This window comes from Heptranchias perlo, chromosome 4, assembly GCF_035084215.1.
Source record: "Heptranchias perlo isolate sHepPer1 chromosome 4, sHepPer1.hap1, whole genome shotgun sequence".
Lineage (NCBI taxonomy): Eukaryota > Metazoa > Chordata > Chondrichthyes > Hexanchiformes > Hexanchidae > Heptranchias > Heptranchias perlo.
The window spans coordinates 127,567,001-127,594,047 of record NC_090328.1 but is presented as its reverse complement, the minus strand read 5'-3'; the positions used below and the strand labels follow the sequence as shown (position 1 = coordinate 127,594,047).

The 27,047-nt window shown below is 44.7% G+C and overlaps 1 protein-coding gene across 1 annotated transcript in view; it reads right to left on the bottom strand.

Annotated features, from left to right (window-relative positions):
- Positions 1 to 27,047, bottom strand: part of LOC137321274 (tyrosine-protein kinase JAK2-like) — a 297,277-nt gene that overhangs the window by 228,236 nt on the left and 41,994 nt on the right. The window contains exon 2 of the mRNA XM_067983625.1: positions 9,744 to 9,801. The gene's annotated coding sequence lies outside the window, so the exon portion shown is untranslated. The remainder of the gene's footprint in view (positions 1 to 9,743; positions 9,802 to 27,047) is intronic.

Below are 27,047 nucleotides of genomic sequence, written 5' to 3'. Positions count from 1 at the left end.
GTTAAATGACATCTTCTTCCAACTGCACCACTAGCCTCATCCACTGCTCCACAAACTCCACCCCTCATCACCCACCTACCAACAAACTCAACCCTTCAAATCAGATGCTTCCTCTCACCCTCACACATTACCACTGTTGCAAGCCACAAACTCACAACTCACAGGTCACACACACTAGCAGCTATTCAACAATGACAGCCACATCACCCAAACATCTTACAGGCCACTCACTGACACAGTTCCCTCTTTCTTGCAGAAGGTGGTGCATAACAGTAGGCAGTAGGAAAGAACTGGAGGAGGACCGGCAGGCTTACACGTCCTCACCCCCATGGAGGAGACAGTGCTGGCCATCATGGGAAGGGCCATCACTGAGGTCATGGCCATTGGCGGCACTGGAGGTATCGATGACGAGGGTCTCTGCGACCGAATCCTCCTCCTCACTTCCCACATCTCCCTCATCCCACAATCTTTTCTGACTCACGTGCTACAGATGGTGTCAGCACGCACGTCTTACTTTCTCCTCTCCCCTCACCACAACTCAACCCGTGTCCCTTTGTTATTTCAGATACCCAAAAACTGGAACCTACGCAATCAGAGGAGGCAGAGGAAGATGACAGTGATGAAGCAGACACACATCTTACGCTCACAGCCACCAGCTCAGAGACTGACACGGTGCGTAACTTGGAGGCTACGATAGAGGAAGGATCTGCACGTGGTGAATCACTGGGCACAAGTGCGCAGGAGGAACGGATACCGCAGGTGCCAGCTCAACGGGAGGGCGAGGTCGCACAATGGTTCTGCCTCAGAGGAGTCAGATGATGACTTCGATGGGCCAGGCTGCAGAAGAAAGTTGATGGGTGTACACAACCAAATACTTGGCGCATTGGAAAGTCTGCCAGAAAGCTTGCACACAATGTCAAGGAGCAGGGCGGAGTTCAGCTCTAACTTGGCGCAGGGCTTTGCACAGAGCTTGGAGCCCATCCTTTCAAACATGGAATGGATGGTCACCTTCATCAGCACACCTCTGGAACCCACCGTGATGCAGCGTCTGATGGCTGATGTCACAGCTTCCATCAAAGGTCTGACTGCTGCATTGGAAGCTCAGACTGTTGCCATCGTGGCTCTGGATACCATTGTGGAAAGGGGCTTCCAGGGCATCACAGCACTCCAGCAAGATTTCTGAAGGACCGGCCCAGGACAGTGGCAGTGGCGCCATGGAAGACGAGCCTGGTGCCTTCTCTCAGGATGACAGCATTTCTGTTCCCATCCCTGACATTCCACTAGTGCCCTTGCTGTTGCCTGTCAACCAGCCAGGCCAGACTGCTACAGCCCAGCCCAAGATGGTGCAGTCTGAAGCCGGGCCCTTTCGGCCCAGAGCTGCTCAAGGTCATCCTCCAAGGCCATCTGCACTCTCCTGAATTGAAGGTCAGCAGCCTCCCACCACCCATGGGGGATGCACCTTGTAGGAGCACTAGGAAAGGTAAAAGCACACGAGCGACAGGCACTAAGAGAATGCACAAGGGTGAATAATTTCATTTTGTTTTCATCATTTCATGTGTTAATTTATAAATGTGGATTTGAATTTGCATTTGGTGGTGGTTTTTATTTCTGCGATGAGCTGAGGGAGGAAGCAATGTGTAATCATAAGGATAATGATTTGATAGTCATACGAAAGAGGAAAGGTAAGGAGTGTGGGACTGTTGGTGAATGGGGAGGTGTCATTGAGATCACGCAGAGCCCCGGAAGACGGGGCCTGTCTACTTTGCAGCCTCCCTACCTCTTCCTCCATTTCCTGCTGCACGTTCTCCTCCTCCTTCGCCTCGTCCTCCTCCTCCTCCTCCGCCTCTTCCTCAGGTTCTCGCCTGATAGGCGATGGCAAGGGCTGTTCCCTTATAATGGGGAGGTTGTGCAGCATGCTACAACGACAAATCTTGATACCCGCTCAGCTGAGTACTGCAGGGCTCCTCCAGAGAGGTCCAGGCAGTGGAAGCATTGCTTGAGGGCACCTATGGTGTATTCTATGATGTTCCATATAAGAACATAAGAAATAGGAGCAGGAGTAGGCCATCCGGCCCCTCGAGCCTGCTCTGCCATTCAACAAGATCATGGCTGATCTTGTATCTCAACGCCATTTTCCTGCACTATCCCCATATCCCTTGATGCCTTTAATATCTAGAAATCTATCGATCTTGGGCCAGTGGGCCGATGAATGGCAGATGGAGTTTAATTTAGATAAATGTGAGGTGATGCATTTTGGTAGATCAAATCGGGCCAGGACCTACTCCGTTAATGGTAGGGCGTTGGGGAGAGTTATAGAACAAAGAGATCTAGGAGTACAGGTTCATAGCTCCTTGAAAGTGGAGTCACAGGTGGACAGGGTGGTGAAGAAGGCATTCAGCATGCTTGGTTTCATTGGTCAGAACATTAAATACAGGAGTTGGGATGTCTTGTTGAAGTTGTACAAGACATTAGTTAGGCCACACTTGGAATACTGTGTACAGTTCTGGTCACCCTATTATAGAAAGGATATTATTAAACTAGAAAGAGTGCAGAAAAGATTTACTAGGATGCTACCGGGACTTGATGGTTTGACTTATAGGGAGAGGTTGGATAGGCTGAGACTTTTTTCCCTGGAGAGTAGGAAGTTAAGGGGTGATCTTATAGAAGTTTATAAAATAATGAGGGGCATAGATAAGGTCGATAGTCAAAATCTTTTCCCAAAGGTAGGGGAGTCTATAACGAGGGGGCATAGATTTAAGGTGAGAGGGGAGAGATACAAAAGGGTCCAGAGGGGCAATTTTTTCACTCAAAGGGTGGTGAGTGTCTGGAACGAGCTGCCAGAGGCAGTAGTAGAGGCGGGTACAATTTTGTCTTTTAAAAAGCATTTGGACAGTTACATGGGTAAGATGGGTATAGAGGGATATGGGCCAAGTGCAGGCAATTGGGACTAGCTTAGTGGTATAAACAGGGCGACATGGACATGTTGGGCCGAAGGGCCTGTTTCCATGTTGTAAACTTCTATGATTCTATCGATCTCTGTTTTGAATGTACTCAATGACTGAGCCTTCACAGCCCTCTGAGGTAGAGAATTCCAAAGATTCACCACCCTCTGAGTGAAGAAATTTCTCCTCATCTCAGTTCTAAATGGCCTACCCTTTATTCTGAGACTGTGACCCCTGGTTTTAGAGTCCCCAGCCAGGGGAAACATCCTCCCTGCATCTACCCTGTCGAGACCTGTGAGAATTTTGTATGTTTCAATGAGATCACCTCTCATTCTTCTATACTCGAGAGAATACAGGCCTAGTCTACTCAATCTCTCTTCCTACGACAATCCCGCCATCCCAGAAATCAGTCTGGTGAACCTTCGTTGCACTCCCTCTGTGGTAAGTATATACTTTCTTGGGTAAGGAGACCAAAATTGTATACAATACTCCAGGTGCGGTCTCACCAAGGCCCTATATAATTGCAGTAAGACATCTTTACTCCTGTACTCAAATCCTCTTGTAATAAAGGCCAACATATCATTTGCCTTCCTAATTGCTTGCTGCACCTGCATGTTAGCTTTCAGTAACTCATGTACAAGGACACCCAGGTCCCTTTGAACATCAACATTTCCCAATCTCTCGCCATTTAAAAAATACTCCGCATTTCTGTTTTTCCTACCAAAGTGGATAACTTCACATTTTTCACATTATATTCCATCTGCCATGTTCTTGCCCACTCACTTAGCCTGCCTATATCCTCTTGAAGCCTCTTTGCATCCTCCTCGCAGCTCACATTCCCACCTGGTTTTGTGTCATCAGCAAACTTAGAAATGTTACATTTGGTCCCCTCATCCAAATCATTGATATGGATTGTGAATAGCTGGGGCCCAAGCACCGATCCCTGTGGTACCCCACGAGTCACAGTTGTCAATCTGAAAGAGACCCGTTTATTCCTACTCTCTGATTTCTGTCTGTTAACCAATTCTCAATCCATGCCAGTATATTACCTCCAAATCTATGTGCTCTAACTTTGTTTACCATCCTCCTGTATGGGGCCTTATCGAAATCCTTCTGAAAATCCAAATACACCACATCCACTGGTTCCCCCTTATCTATTCTACTATTTACATCCTCAAAGAACTCCAATAGGTTTGTCAAACATGATTTCCCTTTCATAAACCCATGTTGACTCTGCCAAATCCTATTATTATTTTCTAAGTGTCCTGTTATCACATCCTTTCAGAATAGATTCTAGCATTTTTCCCACTACTGATGTCAGGCTAACAGGTCTGTAGTTCCCTGTTTTCTCTCTCCCTCCTTTCTTAAATAGTGGGGTTACATTTGCTAACCTCCAATCTGCAGGAACCGTTCCAGAATCTACAGAATTTTGGAAGATGACAACCAATGCATCCACTATTTCTATAGCCACCTCTTTCAAAACCCTGGGATGTAGATCATCAGGTCCTTGGGATTTATCAACTTTCAGTCCCATTAATTTCTCTAGTACTATTTTTTTAAACGAATACTAATTTCTTTCAGTTCCTCATTCTCGCCAGACTCTTGGTTCTCCAGTATGGCAGCACAGCTCTTGTTGTGCACCTGCTGCGCATGTGTGCATGCGTTCCTGACCGGAGGCATGAGCCATTTCACGATGGGATAACCCTTGTCGCCCAATAGCCAGCCTTTGACTTGCCGTGCTGGTTGAAATATAGGTGGCATAGAGGACAGCCTCAGGCTGAAGGAATCATGACAACTGCCAGGATAGCGGGCACTGACCTGCATGATGCGCAGCGTGTGGTCATACACCAGCTGCACATTGAGGAAGTGGAATCCCTTTCTATTCAAGAATATGGTCAAGTTCAGACGTGGAGCACGCATGGCAACATGCGTGCAGTCAATGGTACCCTGCGCTGTGGGGAAGCCTGCAATGCGAGCAAACCCTCCTGCTCGCTCCTGCTGCTTGTCTCTGGCAAGAAGAAATGACATGAATCTCTTTCTGAGTGCATACAGAGCATCAGTGACCTCCCTTGTACAGCAGTGAACTGCAAACTCCGAGATGTTACTTATATCACCAGCAGCAGTCTGAAAGGAGCCAGAGCCGTAAAAATTACCACAGTTACCTTGACAGCCACGGGCAATGATGTCCTTGCCCTACTTTGAGGCTGCAGTTGACAAATTTAAGTCACGACCTCTTTTATAAACCACAGATGTCTGAGGCACTGGTCATCGCTGAAGTTGAGGTACGAGAATTGGTCCCTGAAGACCAATGGATATGGCCTCCTTCTGAGTGCCCTGCTCCTCCTCCTCCTCCTCCCTCTTCTAGCAACTTGTCCTGCTCTGCGTGGCCTCTCTTCATTCTCCCAGTCACGTTCAATTCCCAGTGGAAGCCCTAGCAGGCCACCCATGTCTAGAATCAACTTTTTTCAGCACTATATTTTAAATTCCATTATAAGTACTGCAAGACCAGCCTCTTATAGAATATTGAAACTTTAGCCAAGTATAGGAAACTCCCAAAGACACGTAAAATTGTACCAGCAGCCAGAAGAGATAATCCAGCAACTAACCTGTAAGTACTTTATGATCCCTTTAAATAGCGCTGGGGGGGGGGGTCCTTCATGCGGTTTATGTCCTGTTCAGCTATGTAAGGTTAAGGCCGTGCGTTGGCCAGAGCGTTGAGTTCCAAAATGTCACCGGCTGCTTCAAATCAGTGTTGCGCACTGATTCACGCCATCAACTCCCTACTCTACATGCTGTCGTTAGGTGCGCGTGCTCAAACCTCTTTACCGAGATGGCGCACTTCACGCATTTCGAATACCATTTTCAGGGCTTGGGTGTCCACATATCGCCTGCAAAATGGGCGCTACACAGCCCAATTTCGCTCCCAGTACTCTGTTGTACATGCACTCTGCCCCTGAAATTAAAACCTCTTTGTAACAAACGAAAGAAAGCAACCATGGATAATTTAAAGAGGGAACACTATGCTACCAGTTCCCAGGCAAAGGCCAGTGATGGTAGTGACTCGGTAAGTGGGTGTGGAGAGCACAAAATATATTATGGCCTGAGATGAGACCTGACACAAAGTGCAGTAACACGAATTGGCAACACACCACTATCTCAATCTATACTGATAAATACCCGCAAGTTCAGTTCTAGCCCACTCTTTCAAAATGTTCTGCCTCCTGGACCCTACTCTTCAAAATTCGGCCATGCAGCCTCCAACTCTGGTCCCACTCTTATGAACCTCTAATCTTTCCTGCCTCACAGACTTAGTAGCAACTGTTGAAAGTTTGCCCTCTTTCTAACCTCTGCTACTTCCTCTCCCCATTCTGACTGGTGTCTTCCTTCCCTGCTAGTTTATTTTTTTTTAAATTGCCCTGATTTAGCCTCTGTTTTCTTTCCCCACTCTTTTTGGGCCCAGCGGCCATGAACCTCCCATATGTCCTCAGGCCGTACCCACACTCTCTACTCCAAGGAGAAGACATTTCCAAGCACTTTTCCCTTTAAAGACTGACGGTCCAAGGATTTTTTTTTTAATTCAGTGCTTCAGCCACCATAGTTGCAGATGATACAACTACAAGGCATTTGGACTCCAATTCTCCAAAAAGGATAGCTACAGCAGTCAACTCCTATATTCAACAGCAGTCAACTTTTATTTCAGCACATATATATAAATATATACTCAAAGGGACAGCAGAACAGTTTATCCTCTAAGCTGCACCACAGAAGATCTAATAATTGATAAATATACTCATAACATTACATAGTACTTACAGCACAGAAACAGGCCATTTGGCCCAACAGCTCCGTGCTCCTCACGAGCCTCCTCCCACCTTACTTCATCTCACCCTATCAACATATCCTTCTATTCCTTTCTCCCTCACGTACGTATCCAGCCTCCCCTTAAATTCATCTATGATATTCACTTCCACTACTCCACGTGGTAGCAAGTTCCACATTCTAACCACTCTCTGAGTAAAGATGTTTCTCCTGAATTCTTTATCGAATTCATTAGTGACTACCATATATTTATGGCCCCTAGTTTTGGACTCATCCACAAGTGGAAACATGGGGCATGATTTTATTGAGGAGGTGGGGGGTGGAATTCCTGATGGGAAACCCGGAAGTACAGGTTTCCTGGACGTCCTTACGATTTTGACGTAAGGAAGTCTTATTTTTTGTTGACGGTTTCCCACCCGACAAGCCAGCCTGATTGACAAGCTGGTCTCAGTCAGAAGGGAGAAGAGGAAAGAAGAGGACGTGAACAGGTAATTGTTGGAAGGGGGTCAGGGCTCAGTCATCGAGGGGGCTCAGTCTCCGGGGGGAGGGGGTCAGTCCATCGGGGGGTGGGGGGTGACAGTCATCGGGGAGATCGGGGTTGGGGGTCAGAGATCATGGTGGGGTTTGGAGAGGGTCGGAGATCGTGGGGGAGGGGGGGTCGGAGATCGTGGGGGAGGGGGGGTCGGAGATCGTGGGGGAGGGGGGGTCGGAGATCGTGGGGGAGGGGGGGGTCGGAGATCGTGGGGGAGGGGGGGTCGGAGATCGTGGGGGAGGGGGGGTCGGAGATCGTGGGGGAGGGGGGGTCGGAGATCGTGGGGGAGGGGGGGTCGGAGATCGTGGGGGAGGGGGGGTCGGAGATCGTGGGGGAGGGGGGGTCGGAGATCGTGGGGGAGGGGGGGTCGGAGATCGTGGGGGAGGGGGGGTCGGAGATCGTGGGGGAGGGGGGTCGGAGATCGTGGGGGAGGGGGGTCGGAGATCGTGGGGGAGGGGGGTCGGAGATCGTGGGGGAGGGGGGGTCGGAGATCGTGGGGGAGGGGGGGTCGGAGATCGTGGGGGAGGGGGGGTCGGAGATCGTGGGGGAGGGGGGGTCGGAGATCGTGGGGGAGGGGGGGTCGGAGATCGTGGGGGAGGGGGGGTCGGAGATCGTGGGGGAGGGGGGGTCGGAGATCGTGGGGGAGGGGGGTCGGAGATCGTGGGGGAGGGGGGGTCGGAGATCGTGGGGGAGGGGGGTCGGAGATCGTGGGGGAGGGGGGTCGGAGATCGTGGGGGTGGTCGCGGCAGGTAGGCTTGTTGGGCTTGGGGAAAGCACTCCTGCTCCTCCGGGCCCACAAGCTGTGCTATAAAGGCACGTACCTGCAGAGTCGGGCCTTCTCGCCTCCTCTCACGTGGCCGTGAAGTAGAAGGCCCGGGAATACTGGCCCCCCAGGGGTTAAAAAGAAAAAACCTGTCAAAATGGAGGCTCTCAGCCTCCTTGAAAGCTTTTACTGACCGACCTGCCTCCTAAGAGCGGGTTGGTCGCCCGCACCCCCCCCACCCAACCCGCCTCCGTGAAAACCGGAATTGGGCAGATTAGAGGCAGGTTTTAGATTTTTACTGCTGCCGCCCCCACCACACTGGCCCCCAACCCACCATTTTTCCCATTTAAAATCATCTTCTCTACCTCTACCTTATTGAGCCCTTTCATATTTTTAAGGACTTCTATCGGGTCACCTCTCAGCCTTCTCTTGTCTAGAGAAAAGAGCCCCAGTCTGTTCAGTCTTTCCTGATAGTTATAGCCTCTCAGTTCTGGTATCATCCTCGTGAATCTTTTTTTTGAACCTTCTCCAGTGCCTCTAATACCTCTTTGTGATATGGAGACCAGATCTGAGTGCAGTACTTCAAGTGTGGTCTAACCAAGGTTCTATATAAGTTTAGCATAACTTCTCCATAACATTTGGAGACATTTATGCTTAAACCACTAGCGTTACAATCCAATCACACAGGGCAATGCACCATAGTAAAACTTAGTATTTCTGTGTTCATGATGTTACCCGGACACAGCCAGCCATACTGGCACACATAATTTAGCCTCAATAGTGATTACATACTTAATGCTTAACAAGTTTGTGGAACTTTTCACATGTGGACGCCCCCAAAAATGCCAGAGAATGCATCTCCATCTGACTCAGAATAAATTTCCAGAAAGGATGCCACTGAAACCCTCTCCTCCAACAACCCCCCCTCCACGTATAAAATGTGAAAACAACTGGGATTAATTTCATTGAGTGAAGCCACAAATGACAGAGTTATCTCCCCCTGCCCGTCCCCAGAAAAAAGTCATCACAATAAAAGCTTAGTTTGGATGCCAAGTTACAATCTGGTGCAGTACAATTCCCACACTTTGAAAAAACGACTTTCAATGTCCTGTAGCACAAAACCACAGTTCTCTTCCTCGGGTATTTCAAATATAAATAACGTAAAAACAGAAAAACAAGTGCGTGGATTTTCTTGCCATTGATAAATTTACTGCCCAAATTTACATTTTACAGTTTTAACTACATCCAATTTCTGCACCCACCAACTTAAACCGTTTTCTCAATTCTTGATAGTGCCCACATTCACTGTAATGGATTTATCAGTGTGGGTGGGTTGGTGGAATTACCAACACACCCACATTACTATAAACCTATGCTTTTGAGAGCAGTGCAAACTCTCATTGGTAGCTCATTAGCCACTTTGCTTAATGTTTGTTTTAAAATTGGCCCTCCTCTGCAGTTCACAGTTGAATTCAGGTCTTCTGTTGTGCGGGTCTACAGCTGAGTACAGACATTGAATAATACCCTCTCTTCCCCACCACCCCCGTGTTGAATTGCTCCAGCACCACCCATCGCAGCCGCTCAGCACTGGCATGCAAACGCCTGGGGGATCTGGTAAACTTACTGCCGGAACATCTAGACCGAAAGGTTTTTAAATAAACCCAATTTTAAAAATAATTTCACTTACCTCACAAGCCTCTACAAATTCACAGCACATACCAGATTCGGCCCACGACTCTTTAAACCTAAAATATGACAAATGTAAACATTCACTGAAATGGAATTATGCTTACTATACAAATACAAGAATAGTTTGTGTATATATATATATTTCAACAACTGAACTGAGATGGTGGAAGTTTCAAACATGATCACTGAAACTGGAATTAAAATTAAGCACATTAATACAAGGTGGAAAGACACAGGCTTTCACCTCAAATTTTCTGGGTTTCTTAGGCTGGATGGCTCTTTTTCGACCGGCACACACACGATGGGCCGAATGGCCTCCTTCTGTGCCGTAAATTTCCACGATTTTAGTATGAAAACTTGGAAGATGCTGTCGAAGGAAAGCATTAGAGCAGAGATTATTGTTCTCTTGTGGAGAAGTGTCCAATCTAAATCAGACTGCGGGTCACCCGGCATAGAAGCAGTGGGTATAATGCCAGAAGAAATTCATCTACCTACCATAGGAGGAATAGCAGGAGACACAGGAAATATTTAACACTTATTAAGTATGATATGGATAGTATCACAGTACCATGAAATGGGATCCAATTTTAACCAATCTGCAGATCAACCAGGTCCACTGACAGTTATGGAGTACATTGTATCACACCACTACCCATGGAGTATATTCCTTGTATCAGAACAACAGTAACTAAGAACACAGCAAAGAACTTGTTTGGGAAAGCACAGTTCCCTTACTTTTTCATCCCCGAGACAATAACAAGTTGAGAATTCGGTTTGTTTTCGTAGACAAAGATCAACCAGTGTCTTAACTTAAATTTTTAAGTCACAAGGGGCAGACAACTTCAAATTATCAGCAACAGAATCAAACCAATAACATTTTATCAAATTCCAAACAATTTTATTCACTCACTCTTTTAAGAATGAAAACTGTGCTTATTACAACGTTAAGCTTAAAAAGAACAATTTCGTGCAAGGTAATTTAAAAGCGGGCTTTCATTATCACCCGTGAGGGAGAAGAGCTAATATAATCATGTCGGTTCCATCGCAATGCTCTGTGAAAAGCCAAATGTGAAAGTTGTTTAATTCAAATTATCTGCAAATTCAATGTTTTAAAGCACCAAATTTCCACTTTGTAGTCATCTGCATTGCTTGATTCAAATAGCAAAAAATTACTTTGAATTATCAGCAGAGGATTTTATATTGTGCCTTTAGCTTAAAAAAAAATCCCAGGGCACTTCACAAATAAATGTAGGGAAAACGGATGCTCCGATACGATGGGGGTCATTGGAAGGGTGACTGAAAGTTAGGTCAGAAAGATACACTTTGAGATGGTTTTTAAGAAGGTGGAGAGGGAAAGAGGTGCACAGGTTTAGGGGGGAAATTCCAGAGAGTAGGACCAAGGCGGCTGAAGGTTTCGCCAGAAGAGGTTTATAGACACAGATAATGATTTTACATTCAGTTGAGGGATTGGATGTTCAAGTAAGGCAATTACAAGCACATAACATACTCATCCCTGTACATGCCCATTTCACAAGTATCTCCCATTGACAGACTTCTCCCCAGCACCAAGGACTTTATACTTTAACACAGCAGTTCCAACTCAGAAGTGTTCTGATGACAAAGGAGCCCAATGGTCCACCCCCCCACCTTGGGAGTCATTCCTACTAAATTTCACTGTAAAACGCTTGACACAACCATAATACACAATACTAACAAGCGAGGAATGACGTTCTGAAACAGCACAGAATGGTAAGGCCTCACTTCAGTTACAACAAACACAAAAAAAAAAGATAAGAAATACCAGAAAAGGCAGCATATACTTTCACACAGAGAAGGAACAAGCTGTAAAGTTCTTGCATCCTCAGATTGGCAGGTCATAGAAACCCATGTTAAGGTGAGACATCTTCTCTATACATTTACAGCAGCTGACAAAGACGGGTGAGGTGCTCAGTTAAATCTGTCTTTTGTTAAAATAATATTCCATCTCTTTTCATTACTGAGGGGGCGCGGAATCAGGATTTCTGTTCCACTCTGTCGTCCCATTTCTTTCCTTGCTGTCCTGTGGAATGCTAACACTTTCAAGTCAACATGATCCAGAAATCAATGCAAAATATTCAACTAAACACTAATTGATATCCTATGATGGTGCATATAGACAAAAACATAAAAATTTATCTCTCGTTTCCTTGAACTATCTCTGCTGGTTCTCCACACAATGGGGATGAAATCTGTCTTGGGCGTTAGTGAATCGATAGCTCGTTTTACACTCCATCCGATTTTCTTTTCCATTGCAGAATATTTACTACATTTTCGTGTCTTAACAACCTCTGTGTAAAAAAGATCCTCTGAACCTCTCCCTTTGATAATGGCAATTTTAAATTATGCCCTGTAGTAGAAACAGTTTTCCCCTATTCATCTTATCAAAACTCCTCAATTTTAAACAACTCTATCCGATCTCCTGTTAGCCTCATTTGTTCTTGTGAAAATGCCCCAGTTTTTCCCGCCTCTATTCATAATTAAAGCCTCTCCATTCCTGGTAACATCTTAGCAAATCTCTTCCGTACCCACTCAATGGTCATGACATCCTTCCTAAAGTGGGCTGCCAAAAACTGGACACAATTCTAAGTGCAGCCTAAGCAATGATTTGTACAGGTTTAGCATTTCCACTGTGCTCTTGCAATCTTGTGTCCCCATTGATAAAATCTGGGCTCCCGCATCAAATTATCCTGCCAATTTTAAAGATTTATGTTTTCAAATCCCTAAATTTCTCTGCTGTATCCTGAGCTGACGAGAGACACAGGTGATGAGGTGAATTCATCTTAACTCAAGCTCCATTTTTAAAGTTAAAACATTGGGAAGCACTCAAAGAGAGACCATGTAAACGGCCACAAAGTGAAAAATTTTAAACATATGTGATAGAACCGCAAGTTTTTTTCCCACTCCTGTCTGGGAAAATAACTAAAATGTCAATGATTATTTTCATTACTTTGCCAGACTTGCAACATTTACAAGCTTTGAGGGGATGGACTTTACTGTGAGCCTATTCAGCAAGTAAACACTGTATAAGAGTTTGCAGGGGTGAGGGGGAGGCGCGGAGGACAAGCAGCACAAGAGTACCCAACTTATCTATAAATATCTTATACAACACTGAGCTACAGGGACAGGGAGAATACTACAGTCATATACAGATATTCTCAGATCCATTGTGAAATCCGTATCTCAATGCTTCTCATTTCTAGCTGGGAAAACCAACCTGCTTAAGCTACATTCCTAGCTCAGACCAAGATCTACCTTCGTGAAGCCATTGTTAAATCTTACTGACCCTAAACGTGTTATTTTTTTTCTCTACTTTTTTGTTAATTCTGACTTCAGGAAGCAGAATCTCACCAGGCAAACCTTGGTAAATACTGCCGGTGGACTCCAATGAATCGAGCCACCTCGAACAGGATAGGTGTGAATGATCATCAAAACATCTAAACTAACTTTCATTATCGGAAGCATGCCAGTTCGGAGACACTGTCTGAATCCTAATCTACATTTCCCAGCCCTGTTTTCCTGTAAATGCAATTCCTTGAGAGCTCAATTTAGCTCAACAGTAACATTTTTAACAAATATTACACTAAGGTCCCCCCTTCTGTGGCATAGTTGGAAATCCTGAAACGCAGCATTCACCACCCAATCAATACCAGGTGCAAGTTTGTTGAACACCTGTTTAGAAAGCTTGATCAAGAAATTATAACTGGGCCTCATTAAAATAGCATTTAGGGTCCTAAAGCCCAATTTGAGGAACAAACTAACCCGTTGCCTAATCTATTTCACTAGTCTCTGCCAACTGGTGTCATCCTATCCAAGAGAACGAATAATACTCACAAGATAGGATTAGTCAGAGAACACAACAACTAAGGTCAGCATCCCTTATAAAACTGCACTGAACTCAAGAAAACCATAGTGAATGAGCAGGAAGAGAGAGGTTAGCCACAAAAGCCATTGGAGGTGGGCAACTCCAACAGGTCCAAAAATGAGTCATGGCCTGCATGGTGCATTCAGAAATAGTGTGTTAAAAAGATGGTTTTCTGTACTAAAACTAAGCTGGTGCTTAATGAACTGAAGTGAAGTAAAAATGTTTGGAATTTGCTTCTAATGGAACTTCTGTGGCTTATGCAAATTTTTTCAGTCAGTTCCAAAGTTCATAGGGATGTTTTGAGGTCTTGAGAAAAACCTAATAATTCATCTGCCAACCTGGATAAGAGATTGTTGTATAAACAAATGCACCTTTCGTGCTTACTTTCTAGAGGGAGGGAGGCGGGTTAACCAAGCCCTGTCATTTTAGACGATTAAATCTATTGAAGTCTCTTTATAAGTTTTAATGAAGGCTGCATTTACACTGCATGACGGCAATCAGTGCAATGCGGTTTTACTTTGCAAAGATGCTACAATTATAGTGTATGTGCAACTCGAATCTGGAGTCGGGGCTCAATTCAATACTGGAGGGAAGCTTTGTTTTAGAATCAGTTCAGGCTAATATTGCTTCATACCTGTAGTGAAAACCCTTAGATTCGTGTCTCAAGAAATGATTAACCCATCACAACCCTTTGATCTCAAATCATAACAATTGACCAAAAATAAGAGACCAAGGGTAAATCAGTACATAGAAACTGATAACATTCTTTCAGGAGAAGAGATCATTAGAGAGTTGATAAGAAGTTAAGCAGGAGAGAGGAGAAGAAAGGTCATTTGAAAAATTTCAGAAATAAGCAGAGATTGTTTTACAGACAAAGTGTAAACATGAAGAGATTTTGGAAAAGTCAAAAGAATCCAGTTGTGTAAAGAGTTAAACGTATTGCACAAATTCTTACAGTATAAAAGAAGTGTTATGCTACCAAAGACTGCAAATTTGAACAGAGGTGTGGCAGCTAGCTAAACATAATGGATGTTTTTGATAAGTCATCATTAGCATTGTGATGATTACTGGGAGATGCAATTATCCTTGTTTATGTAGAAGTAGATAAAGGAAAGTTGTTAATGATACATCAGTTCAGTTCTGTAAATCTCTAATAAGCTATAAGTTAAGAGGTATTCAGACAAGGCTGCACTTTACTCATGACCAAACAAAAACTTAATTAATGTTATATGTATGTGAAAAAAAGACTGACTTGCATTTATATAGCGCCTTTCATGACCTCAGGACGTCCCAAATCACTTTACAGCCAATTAAGTACTTTTTTTTTTAAAAAGTGTGGTCACTGTTGTAATGGTAGAAAAATGGCAGCCAATTTGCACACAGCAAGCTCCCACACACAACAATGTGATAATGATCATATAATATGTTTTAGTGGTGTTGGTTGATGAATAAATATTCCCCTGCTCTTCTTCGAATAGTGCCGTGGGGTCTTTTATGTCCACCCCAGAGGGCAGATAGAGCCTCGGTTTAACGTCTCATCCGAAAGACAGCAGCTCAGACAATGCAGCACTCCCTTAGTACCACACTGGAGTGTCAGCCTGGATTATGTGCTCAAGTCTCTGGAGTAGGGCTTGCATCCACAACCTCATAACTAAGAGGAGAATGAGCCAGGGCTGACACGTCATATATGTGGTATATAAAGGACAGATCTGGAGAGGCAAATTAGGTATCAAATGTTAACCCACACACAAATGTAAATCCTAATCCACTTTCCCTAAGGAGGCTCATGCAGAAATTGTCGGTTAATATCTGTTACGCAATTAGAGACTGGGATTTGACCTTTCCTAAAAATTGAGAGCTTGAACCCAAGATTGCAACACCTAAAATGCATGAGAATGTTGAGTCACAAAAGGCATTATATTCTTATACTCCATCTTCCAGCCAAAGTAAATTGAATCACAGCATGTGGAGTGGAGATGTTTGAGATCATGAACACAGGCTATACTGAGGCACCCATTGAAACTGCTACCAATGTCAGCTTGGCTCAGTCATAATACTCTCATCTACGAATCAGAAAATTGTGGGTTCAAGCCCCACTGCAGGACTTCAAATAAACAAAACTTGCATTTATGTAGCGCCTTTCATGACCTCAAGATGCTCCAAAGAGCTTTACAGTCAATTAAGTACTTTTCTGAAATGTAGTCACTGTTGTAATGTAGGAACCGCGGCAACCAATTTGCACACAGCAAACCTCCATAAACAGCAATGAAATAAATGACCAGATCACCTGTTTTTGGTATTTTTGAGGGTTAAATGTTGGTCAGGACACCAGGAGAACTCCTCTGCTCTTCTTCCACCTGAAAGGGCAGATACGATCTCAGTTTAACATCTCATTCGGAAGACAGCACCTCCGACACTGCAGCACTCCCTCAGTACTGCACTGGAGTGCCAGACTAGATTACGTGCTCAAGTCTCTGGAGGGGGCTTGAAACCATGATCTTCTGATCCAGAGACAAGAATGCTACCACTAAGCCAAGGCTAACACATAATCTTGGGTTGACACTTCAGTGCAGTACAGAGAGAGTGTTATATTGTCAAAGGTGCAGTCTTTCCAATGAGACGTTAAACCCAAGCTTCAAATGCCTGTTCAGGTGGATGTAAAAGATACCACTGTACTATTTGAAGAAGAGCAGGGAGTTCTGCCTATATCTTGGCCAACATTCATCCTTCAATCAATACTATCAAAACAGATTAATCTCACTGTTGTTTGTAGGACCTTGTGATGTGGACTGGATATTTGTGCCTTTCATATGTGCTTCTTCAATCTCTCTGAAGGTGAACCAAGCAAATGTTTGGCGAGACGAGGCCAGAAACGAATCATTAAACAAGGTGACTTCTAGGCAGTTAAGGTGCGAATGTTATTTTTGATGTTGTTTCCCCAATAAATAATAAACATTTTAACTTATCAATAAACACTTCACACCCAAGATGGCTTCTAATTAAAACTTCCAACTAAGAAGTTATCTTAGTTGGAAGGGAATGGGGAGGGAGAAGAGAGCCAGTGTGGACCATGGAGAGGGAGAAGAGTGTTAGCTTAGAATGGGATGAGAGAGCAGAGTGCCAGAGTGAACTATATATAGTGTTAAAATTTATGTACAGCATTTGCTTGTAGCAATCTCCTTCCTGGCATCCGCTCCCCGCCTGCTTTCGCGCCCGACAGGCAGCCTGTAAATCAACCTGGCTCTCGGGCGGGAAACGTTTGAAAAATTTTAAAGCAGGTCCTACCGTTAAATTCAGCAGGACCTGCGGGAAACCCTCATTTCCTGGTTTCCCATCCACAAACCATGCACCCCACCTCCCCACTTTCTTCTCGGCTCCAAGTTAATATCAGGGCCCTGGAGTCCATGCAGGGCATGAATGTCACCTGATATGCTCAAACATAACGTACTGCAGCCTATGAAAGACATTTTCTCCAAAAGTCTTGTAAAAAATACCTTCTGAAGAGGTTTCAAAATCCTGTGGACTGACTGAATCTTTGTTATCTGAATATCAGTAATATCTGTAACTTGTTTTGTTTTTCTGCTTCTGTGTAATTATATTATTTAGAAATAAATCTGTTAGTTTTAACCCAAACATAACTGGTATAAATTTCAGGTCTGCCTAGATAGTCTCTCAGGTTCGGTGGGACTGGTCACTCCTGAATATAGTACCCACAGCCTACATTCAGGCGTGTGCTTGTACTGCCCAACATCTAATTATACGATAGGATAACTTGGGCACGCAAGAGTATCCCCTTGTGATCTGAAATGGATGTGGTCTTTCACGTATCACCTTCTCTAATCTGCTGAAAGGCATACTGAAAACACTTTAGTGAGATGAGGCCAGATACGAATCGTTAAGCTGCTTTATTTTTCAGTCTGCACGTGAACATACAGAGTGACAGTCATAATCAACAATCAGTTACTTCAAACCCGTCCTCAAGAAAAAAAATAATAAAACACACCACACTATCCTACGTTAGTGGGCAAACATATTTTTTCCTGGTCACCCTCTGGTACTTAGTGGCCCTGAGCTTAAGATAAGAGTCTTCTCTGGAGAGGCCAGGCTCCCTTCGAAGACCTAACTGGATTGACTGTCCCCTTTCTTCCTGTGCTCATAGGAATTGGGAGGGCTGTCCTCTCGACTTCTTCCCTGTTCGGGAATTCACCAGTAGGCCTGTCAACCAAACTAGCTACCCTCCTCCCAAGAGAGCGGCAGGCAACACCCTGCTGGGTGACCAAGATCGGCACTTATTACAGTGCCCAGAGCAGGAAGAATTTTGTTCATAGTTTACACCACCCCGATGTAAATGAAGACATTGTGGTCAAGAGTATTGCAGCAAAGTAAAACAAGCCCTGTATGATATCGAAGTGAGTCCTTGCTCTACTTTCATGTTTCCAGGCAACAAATGACACTTGCACGATGCAGTGACAGCATTCGTAACTTCACTCCCTGCGACACAATTGGATTTCCAGAGTCTCACGTGTAAAGCAGGGTAGGCCTCGTGCTATGACTCAGTGAGCCGAACAGTAATTCTGGTTACATATGCAAAAGAAAATTAACTATTAATGAAAGAAATTACGCTGCTTTGTCGCCCAAGTGCAGCGCAGACTACAGAAGAGAAAAAGAGTGTGACTGATTGAAAGGCCCAATTCTGCAGACTTGCACCAGTAAGCAATGATAGCAATTAGTTCAAATTACCAAATGTGAGTTTGGTCGAGTTTGCTAATTCAAGATGTCAAATATTGTACAGAAATCGATCAAACCTATTTTGGATTGTTCAGTTTCATACCAGTTCATTGCACGCAATAAAGAGTCAAAATATAAGTTCTCCCATTAGCTCTTTTCTCTCTTCTCCCTCCATGACTAACACCCCATTCAACTTTAAACTGGGTCTGGGAACAAAGATTGATAAGAATTCCTTTTGGGAATTCAAGGCTGACCCCACTGACTCTGAAGTTAAAAGTAAAACTCGTCAAAGATGCGCAGTAGTACACTACACTATTTCGATGATATAGCAGAGGAAAACAAGTTCACCTTTTCCATATAAATGCAATAAATAAGCCATTTTGCTTCTAGAAACATAGAAAATAGGAGCAAGAGTAGGCCATTCTGCCCTTCGGGCCTGTTCCGCCATTCAAAATGATCATGGCTGATCGTCTAACTCAGTACCCTGTTCCTGCTTTTTCCCCATATCTCTTCAGCATTAAGAAATATATCTATCTCCTTCTTGAGTACATCTAATGACTTGGCCTCCATTGCCTTCTGTGGTAGAGAATTCCACAGGTTCACCACCCTCTGAGTGAAGAAATTTCTCCTCATCTCGGTTCTAAATGGCATACCCCATATCCTGAGACTGTGACCTCTGGTTCTGGACTCCCCAGCCATCGGGAACATCCTCCCTGCATCTCGTCTGACTAGTCCTGTTAGAATTTTATATGTTTTGATGAGATCACCTCTCATTCTTCTAAACTCTAGTGAATATAGGCCTAGTCGACCCAATCTCTCCTCATACGTCAGTCCTGCCATCCCAGGAATCAGTCTGGTAAACCTTTGTTGCACTCCCTCCATGGCAAGGACATCCTTCCTCAGATAAGGAGACCAGATGTGGTCTCACCAAGGCCCTGTATAACTGCAGTAAGACATCCCTGTTCCTGTACTCAAATCCTCTTGCAATGAAGGCCAACATACCATTCGCCTTCCTAACTGCTTGCTGCACCTGAATGCTCGCTTTCAGCGACTGGTGTACAAGGACACCCAGGTCTCGTTGCATCTCCCCTTTTCCCAATCTATCACCATCCAGATAATAATCTGCCTTTCTGTTTTTACAACCAAAGTGGATAACCTCACATTTATCCACGTTAGACTGCATCTGCCATGTTCTTGCCCACTCACCCAATTTGTCTAAATCACATTGGAGCCTCTTTGCATCCTCCTCACAGCTCACATTCCACCTCAGCTTTGTGTCGTCTGCAAACTTGGAAATATTACGTTTAGTTCCCTCATCCAAATCATTGATATATATTGTGAATAGCTGGGGCCCAAGCACTGATCCCTGCGGTACCCCACTAGTCACTGCCTGCCACCCGGAAAAAGACCCGTTTATTCCTACTTTCTGTTTCCTGTCTGTCAACCAATTCTCAATCCATGTGTTACAATTTTGCACACTAACCTCTTGTGTGGGACCTTATCAAAAAACAAGGGTTCAAGGACTTCACTGGAATTGAAAGACTTAAAAAGAAAAACTTGCATTTATATAGTGCCATTCATGATCTCAGGACCTCCCAAAACACTTTACAGCCACTTTGTTGAAGTGTAGACACTGTTGTAATACCACTCCCTCAATAATGCACTGGTGTCATACTGATTTTTGCGCTCACGCCTCTGGGGTGCGACCTGAACCTACAACCTTCTGACTCAGAAGCAAGAGTGCTACCACTGAGCCATGGACGATACCCTGAGACCTTTAATGGTGAATGTCTGGAGGTTTTTTTTTGCCAGACCTACACGATGCGTCCTTTACGAGTACATAGGAACATAGGAACAGGAGTAGGCCATTCAGCCCCTCGTGCCTGCTCCGCCATTTGATAAGATCATGGCTGATCTGTGATCTAACTCCATATACCCGCCTTTGGCCCATATCCCTTAATACCTTTGGTTGCCAAAAAGCTATCTATCTCAGATTTAAATTTAGCAATTGAGCTAGTATCAATTGCCGTTTGCGGAAGAGAGTTCCAAACTTCTACAACCCTTTGTGTGTAGAAATGTTTTCTAATCTCGCTCCTGAAAGGTCTGGCTCTAATTTTTAGACTGTGCCCCCTACTCCAAGAATCCCCAACCAGCGGAAATAGTTTCTCTCCATCCACCCTATCCGTTCCCCTTAATATCTTATAAACTTCGATCAGATCACCCCTTAACCTTCTAAACTCTACAAAATACAACCCCAATTTGTGTAATCTCTCCTCGTAACTTAACCTTTGAAGTCCGGGTATCATTTTAGTAAACCTACGCTGCACTCCCTCCAAGGCCAACATGTCCTTCCGAAGGTGCGGTGCCCAGAGCTGCTCACAATACTCCAGGTGCGGTCTAACCAGGGTTTTGTATAGCTGCAGCATAACTTCTGCCCCCTTGTACTCTAGTCCTCTAGATATAAAGGCTAACATTCCATTTGCCTTCTTGATTATTTTCTGCACCTGTTCATGACACTTCAATGATCTGTGTACCTGAACCCCTAAGTCCCTTTGGACAGCCACTGTTTTTAACTTTTTACCATTTAGAAAGTACCCTGTTCTATCCTTTTTTGATCCAAAGTGGATGACCTCACATTTGTCTACACTGAATTCCATTTGCCATAGTTTTGCCCATTCACCTAATCTATCAATATCGCTTTGTAATTTTATGTTTTCATCTACACTGCTTACTTACCATGAGTACTTACCATGTTAGATCAAAATGAAATGATCACTAATCTTCATCCAGAAACAGATGGCATTTTATTGTGCATGTGAAATGATGTTTACATAAATAAGAAGGATGCTTGAGGGGCTGCGACAAAGAATCACCTCGTCACAGAGAAGTGGTGAGATAGCTTTTCATTATTCAGAAAGTTGATTAATAAGATACTGATCAGTTTCCTGAAAAAGTTCCACGTAGCTTCTACAAAATTCATGCTGAATTTTTCCAGTGTTACAGAAGGAAGACAAGTCAATCTCTTCTATTCTTGCAACTAATTTTACCCAAACCAGTTTACAGAATGGCTCAGACTGCAAGAAGAAAAGTGCCCATTTTTCAATTGTTCCTGGTTTCAAAGTCAAGGCAGTTCAGCCCAGCAACTGCCATTTTACTAGCCTTGCTCATACAAATTATTAATTATATTAATTGAGCAAAAACAACGGCAGGTCAAAGTACAGCTGAAGACTCATTAGATGTAAATATAGTAAAAGCCTAGTTTTCATCCTGCATTAAAAGTGAAAAGATTCATATATGACTTTGGCAAACATGGTGTATGTGAATTAAAAACTGGCTTCAGATACCTGTAGTTGGTAAAAAAAACCTTTGTCCCTGTGACCAGGAAAGTGGGGGGCGGGGGGCTAGCCAATTCACAAAATTATCCCAATTCATCCATAATCCCAAAGGGAGACAGCTGGCTTCCTCTGTTAATGACACTGCTTATATACAGAAACTAATTAGGTCAAGTTTGTTTGATGGCTGGCCCATTATTTCTTTGAAATCTTAATGTATGAAAATCTGTACATTGGTGGAAGTTGACAAATTCATTGTCTGTAATAACCAATCCATCAAGGTAGTAAATATGTCAAGATTAACCCCTGTGATATAAAGGGCTCCCTTTGGCATAAAACTACTCAGTTTCTGGAAGCGACACCTCAGACTCCATGCAGTGGGTAAGAATATCACCCTTTACACATACAAACCACATCATATGAAAGACAGTTTCCTCCAAAACATTCTGATAATCTGCGAGATTTTAAGAAATTAATTCTATTTTAACCCCATGTGGACTGATACAATTTGTACTTTCTAGATATTTGTGCCACCTGTATCTTTCTGCTTAGGGTTGTAAATAAATCTATTAGTTTTAACTTGAACGTAACTGGCCAGCAGCAAGATACTGACCACCTTTCACAGTAGACAGGAGAGCTTGGTGAGTATCGCATGCAAATTCTGGTGTGCTATTTCATAGTTAGTAATGTGGCACACTATCCCATTCACATACGGGTGGATTTCAGTTCATAGGAGACAGTCTCCTTATGTAAAACTTGTGAGGAGAAAGCACTGACTGTAACAGTGATATCACCCACAAGCTTCCACTTCATTTGCTTGCCAAATTCCATTACACAGAATAAACTAGGGCAGAGTCCCAGGAGATAAAATAAACGTATTGGTGTTTTCCATTTCATCTGCGAAGTGAAAATTTAGCACACGTTAATCAAACATTGCACAGAACAGCTATTATCCTGGTCTGGTGCTCGTCTACATTGAGGACAGTGTGCCCTCAATCCTACTTCAACACACAGTAGTTATGGTGTGCGTGTGCAGCCCATGCCTCAATAATACTAGGCTGCAATCCCTTGAAACTGCAATAGTCCTGATTACAGCAGGAGTAGAATCTCTCTATTTCTGACCAATTATGGCAGATCCAACCATCAAAGTAGCTACGTTACACTTCTGGAATCTGATCTTAGTCAATTTTGACCCATTCCTGTTCCAGTAGTTCAGTGCACAGAGAGCTTAAGAGTACTTGGAGCATAGAAGACTTGCAATGTATAACTGAAATGTTTATTGGATATGTAGAAAATATATTCTCAGTGTGATTATGCTCCTATTATTAGGGAGATAGTGACACAATGGGTAAAGTCAATGCCCTTTTAATTCTGGGATACGAGTTTGAATCTAGTCAAGACTAATGGGATGAAAACATCCTCTCTTTCTACTGGTTGTAATTGTCCCATCAGAAATGTATTAGGGCATTTACAACCTAGTTGCTAGTGAACATGATCCTCATTTTTTCATTCTTGGCCAGTCAGGTATCCCATCTCCATTTTTAAGAGTATAAACCGAGTTTCTGATAAACCTCTGAAAAATACAAAGTGCATACTCTGCCCATATGATCACACCCTCTTACCCAAGACCAGAGCGTTTAAGCTTAGACATGGGGACATCCAGGTGAGTGCAGAGGCACTACTAGCTCAACCAGCTAAAACTGCACACCTTACCAGTACAGAACATTGGTAAGGTACCCACCACTTGCACAGTTAAAACCAGCCTATCCATTGGGGCACTGGCTTATAGGGTTAACTGGAGCTGGGTAGGAAGAAGCCCAGCTACCAGCGACAGGTCAATCCGTGCAGGTTCCATTAGTGATCCGGACTGGCTGGTCTATCATCAACAGTGCCCTGGCTCAGGTATCAGATTACTAAGTCAGTCTTGGTTGCCATTTGCTGTGCACAAATTGGCTGCCGTGTTTGCCCGCATAACAACTGTGGCCGCACTTTAAAAGTAATCCATCGGCTGTAAAGCACTTCGGGATCAGGCATTATATTAATGTAACTTCTTTCTTTCTCAACAAATATGATCAGATTAACCAATCATTCATCCTATGGCTGTGTGGCAGAATGACTGTCATAATTGAAAAACAGTTATTGCATTTCAAAAGAGTAATTAATCGTGCAAAAGTGTTTTGAGAGCTCGCGACACCGTAAGGTGCTATATACATGCTAGTCTATTTTAGTGCGCCCAGCCGAGATCAATTAACTTATTCAGATCAAACCTGGGACCTTTCTGGTTTGCGCTCATCAGTTACCAGGTCAAACGCACTAAGTTATGGGGAGATGGGGGAAGAGAGTGGGGAAAATTATTTCAATGCTCAACAGAACACTCAACAATCTCAATTATTTGGCCTCTTTATACAAGTAATCTAAAAAAAAGGCCCAACGTGATTCAACAAGAAAATGCATTTAAATAGCACCCTGTAACAGAGTAAAACAACCCAAGCTGCTTCACAGAGGATAATCAGATTTTAAAAAAGGCCACCTAGCCAAAGAGATAGTAGATGGGGTGACCGACAGCTTGATCAAAGAAGTGAATTTTAAGGAGGATCTTAAAGGAAAGAGGAAGGTTTTTGGCAACCAAAGGTATCAAGGGGTATAGGCCAAAGGCAGGTATATGGAGTTAGATCACAGATCAGCCATGATCTTATCAAACGGCGGAGCAGGCACGAGGGGCTGAATGGCCTACTCCTGTTCCTATGTTCCTAGGTGGAGCGGCCAATGGTTCAGGGAGGGAATTCTAATGCGTGGGGCCTAGACAGCTGAAGGCCCAGCTAACAATGGTGGGCGAAGAGAGGTGGGAGGGGGGATGCATACAAGGTCAGAAACAGAGGAACAGAGAGTTCGTGACGGTTTTAGGGTTGAAGAAAGTTAATGGAAATAGATGGTAAGAGATGCTGAGCTTTGGAGGGAGAGATTAGGAGTGGAGATCAAAAGCTTGGTTGAAAAGATTAATTTTGAGTAGGTTTTTTTTTTAAAAAGGTGGAGGGAGTTCCAGGGAGGAGGAGTGAGGTTTTACCAATGGTGGGACAAAGAGAATGGGGCCGGCACAAAATGACAGAGTCAGAGGACGGAAGAGTACGGGTGAGGATATAATCTGGAGGAGGTTGCAGAGATAGAGTGGGGTGAAGTTGTGGTGGGATTTTAAGAATAGGATGAGAGTTTATATATTACATATATATATTATACACACACATATACATGGTTGGCACCTATGCTGTACTAGTGATCAGGAACAGAATTCAGCACTTCATTTTTCTTACATCATTTATTATGCCTTGGCTTTATGCCATCCCTTCATCATTCTTTACTGTTCATCTCTCCTGAGGTCTTTCATCAACATCGCCATGAGAAAAGTAAACCACAGATAAAAGACACATGGGCCCCGATATTAGCTTGGGGGCGGGATGGCAACCGGTGGGGCGGGGGGGGGGGGGGTGGATTGGGCGCGTGGGTAACCCGCCCAATAAAAAATGTCCATTTCGCACGAGATCGTGAGTCATTTGGTGCCACTTAACGTGGCTTCCGGGTTTGCCACCGGAAAACTGCACAGCGGGCGGACTGCGCACCCGCATTTAGCTGGTGGAGCCCTATTTAAAGGGGCAGTCCTCCAATGGCTGCTCCTGGAGCAAAGACCCACACAGCACAATGGAGCAGCACAGGGGCAAGGCTGCTCCAAGATTCAGCGATGCCTCACTCCAGGTGCTACTAGATGGGGTGAGGAGGAGGAGGGATGTCTTCTACCCGGCGGACGGGGGGAAGTGGCCTGCCTCTGTCACCAAGAAGGCCTGGCTCGAGGTGGCAGATGAGGTCACCAGCAGCAGCAACATCTCCCGCACTTGGATCCAGTGCAGGAAGCGCTTCAATGACCTAACTAGGTCAGCCAGAGTGAGTACACTTACTGATTCTCCCACATTCCGTCTTCCACATCACCGCCCCCACCCCACAACTCATTCTGCACTGCCAACACCACTGTATCACATCACTCCCCACACCCACTTAAGGCTCATCCTCAACTTACCTGCACTTCCTCAGCACTTCCTCACCTCCCCATTAGTCACCCCACCACTACCACTCAACCCAATCCTCATACAATGTCATGGCTCTGTCTCATACTCACCCTCTGAAGCATCTCTTTCACGCACCCAAACCTATGCATTAATCGCTGGACCAAGTCACCATCACTCACTCACGCGTCTGTACTTTCTCCCCTTATAGGAGAAGAGAGTCCAGAATGCACGGGAGAGGGCGAGGACAGGAGGGGGGCCGCAACAAATCATTGTCCTCACAGACGCGGACAGGAAGCGCTGGAGCTCAGCCGAACCCTCGAGTGCCTGTCCGTCGGGGACACCGAGACTGGCACCCGACAAACGTCTGGTGACATAACTTTAACATTCAGCACACACAATGTGAATTGATGTTAACATGCCTTGCCAACTTCAGCACCTCAGTATGCTCATCACATGACACCTCTGTGATCATGCTTAATATTGCCTTCTGTTCTCTTACAGGGCCTTCAGCGACCGCTGTGACGGCAGAGGGCGATTCCTCAGAGGACCTGCCTACCTCTGAGGGGGCACTGTCACATCTGAGCGAGCCATCCACCAGCGCAGATACTCACAGCTCGGGGGGTCCTAGTCCTCAGTTAGTTGGGTTGGCACCTGGTGAGTTACCACACACGTGAGCACGAGCAGACACTGGTGGCAGGGGCAGCTGCGGAGAGTCTGCATCGGTGGGAGCACTCCTCTCCAGGCTCTGCACAGCTGGACACAGATGCTGAACCCTGGGGGCCATCCTTTAAAAGGAGAATGATCGAGGGACAGCAGCACATTTGTGAGGTGCTGGAACAGGTGCCACGCGCACTCTCCACAATAGTGCAGAGGATGGAGGAGTCCAACTCCTGCATGAGTGGAATGGTGGCGCAGGTATGGGAGGGAATCTTAGATAGTATCACAAGGACATGAGCAACTCTCTGAGTTACTATCACTGGTAAGTGCGGGAATGTCTGCGATGGAGAGAAGGCTAGCCTCCATTGAGCTTTAAGCATGGCTCACAGATGAGTCTATTCAGGCCCTGACAACGGCCGTTCGGACTCAGTCAACAACATTCTGCCGCCTTAAGCAGGCAGGCAAATACACTAGCACTGGCCTTACAAGGCTTCAAACATGTCCTCAAAACTGCTGTCCAGCAGAGTGGTAGGAATGATGTGGGCCTGGTCCAGAGGAGGGATGATGGCGAAAGGGGACAAGGAAGATGGGGACGCCACTCAAAGCGCTCCCACATCTCACCCCTTGCC